Source organism: Primulina huaijiensis, chromosome 17 (assembly GCF_012295235.1).
Source record: "Primulina huaijiensis isolate GDHJ02 chromosome 17, ASM1229523v2, whole genome shotgun sequence".
NCBI classification, from domain to species: domain Eukaryota; kingdom Viridiplantae; phylum Streptophyta; class Magnoliopsida; order Lamiales; family Gesneriaceae; genus Primulina; species Primulina huaijiensis.
The window spans coordinates 9,351,086-9,353,437 of NC_133322.1; positions in this window are offsets into that span (position 1 = coordinate 9,351,086).

A 2,352-nucleotide genomic window follows, 5' to 3' on the forward strand; every position below is an offset into this window, starting at 1 on the left:
AACTTACTGTCCAAGTGTACGAATACTGGTTTGAGATGATGTTTCTCACTTCTATACTGTCAAATACAACAATAAACCAATCAATATGTGTATACTAGGTGAAAATCACTCCTTTATTGCCTTCTACATGTATAACAAATAAAAGAGGAGAAAACTTACACCCTTAGAAAGTTCTTGTGATGGAGAACTTAATTTTAACTTCAAAATGATGAAAGGATTGAAGATGAAAGCATTTGGAGGAAGTTTTCTAGGTTTTCTTTCGAGTTTATGATGTTAGAGAAGGTGAGAATGGTGGAACGTGCTTAGAAAAGTCGATACTTATCTTTTTATACATCAGGCAGAGCCCAGGCGGACATCTTTTACCGCCCGAGCGGGTAACTCTCGGCCCTAACATGTTTATTTTTTGTGCAGGTCCGCCCGGGCGGACATTTACATCGTGCCGGGTGCAAGTTTCGGCTCTGCAAACTGTTTCATCACAAATCGCTCCAAAAACGTTTCTTTATTTCATAATCTGAAAAAGTGGTAAACATAAAAGTTGTAGCCCTATATCTTGGCTTGAATCTCCAACTGCTTTCATGTCATTTGAAGGTCTGAGGAAAAAGTTATGCTTATTCTCCCAACATGTGTCAGTGAAGGAATGACGATACACACAACACACTTTGGGGCACTTTTGGCTTGTCTTTCACAATGATTTGAACAAAACCCAAAACACAAACGTTGTAGCATTATATCTTAGCTTTTTAATGGTTATGGCCTCACACAATTTGGATCAATATTCAAATCATTATACTAAAACCCGTAAGAACTATCATATTTTCATCTCATTTCCTACAGTCCCATGCCAACTTTCATTACACTACTTTATCTACACATCTTACTATCATTATTTAGACACATATTGATTTTCAATACACTATAGACAATATAAAAATCATGTTCAATCTCAATATTGATACCTCAATTATCACGTGAAATCTAATGAGCTAAATAACTACATAATAAACGACATAACCACATTATTATCAGTTGTACGAGTAACCGGGCATTACAATTCTCCCCTCCTTCAAAGAATTTTGTCCCCGAAATTTGACGTACCATATAGTTCAGGATATCTTTGTTGAATCTCATCTTCTCACTCCCAAGTTGCTTCTTAAATTGCATGATTGCTCCATAACAGTTTTACCAAGGGTATTTCCTTGCCTCGTAACACTTTTGCTTTCCTATCGATGATTTGGACTGCCGTTCTTCATATGAGAGATTCGATGCAAGCTCGAATGGTTCGTAATGAAGAACGTGAGAAGGATTGGCCAAATATTTCCATAGTAAGGAAACATGAAAAACGTTATGAACATTTGATAAGTTCGGTGGTAAAGCAATTCGGTAGGCAATGTCTCATATTCTTTCCAAGATTTCAAATGGACCGATATATATTGGACTCAATTTTCCCTTCTTACCAAAACGCAAAATGCCCTTTAATGGTGATATCTTTACAAATACATGGTCACCAATCTAAAATTCCAATCGACGACGTCGCACATCAGGATAGCTTTTCTGTCGGCTCTGGGCAGTGTGCATTCTTTATCTGATCTTGGTTACCAATTCGACTGTCTGTTGTACTAATTCAGGGCCAAATAATTTCCTTTCTCCTATTTCATCCCAATGTACCGTAGAGCGACATTTTCTACCATATAATGCTGTATATGGTGCCATTCCAATGCTTGACTGATAGCTATTGTTATATGTAAATTCAGCCAACGGTAGTTTACTGTCCCAATTACCTGGGAAGTCAATAGTACAAGCCCTAAACATATCTTCTAAGATCTGATTCACTCGTTCTGATTGACCATCAGTTTGAGGATGGAACGCCGTACTAAATGACAATTGAGTTCCCATAGCATGATGTAAACTCTTCCAAAATGCAGACATAAATTTGGGATCTCTATCACATACAATGGACATTGGGATGCCATGAAGCCTCACTATCCCCTTGATATATATTTCAGCATATTGATTCATCGTATATGTGTTTTTCACTGGAAGAAAGTGAGCTGATTTCGTAAGTCGAGCCACAATAACCCATATAGCATTGAATCCTCTTTGTGTTATTGGTAAACCAAGAATGAAATCCATCGTGATGTGTTCCCATTTCCACTCAGGAATTGGTAGTGGTTTCAGGAGTCCTGCTGGTCTTTGATGTTCAGTCTTGACCTGTTGACAAGTTAGACAATGTGCAACAAATTGAGCAATATCCTTTTTCATACATGGCCACCAAAATAATGGTTTCAAATCTTTGTACATTTTGGTGCCTCCTGGATGGATCCAGTAGGGTGTAGCATGTGCATCAATAAGAAT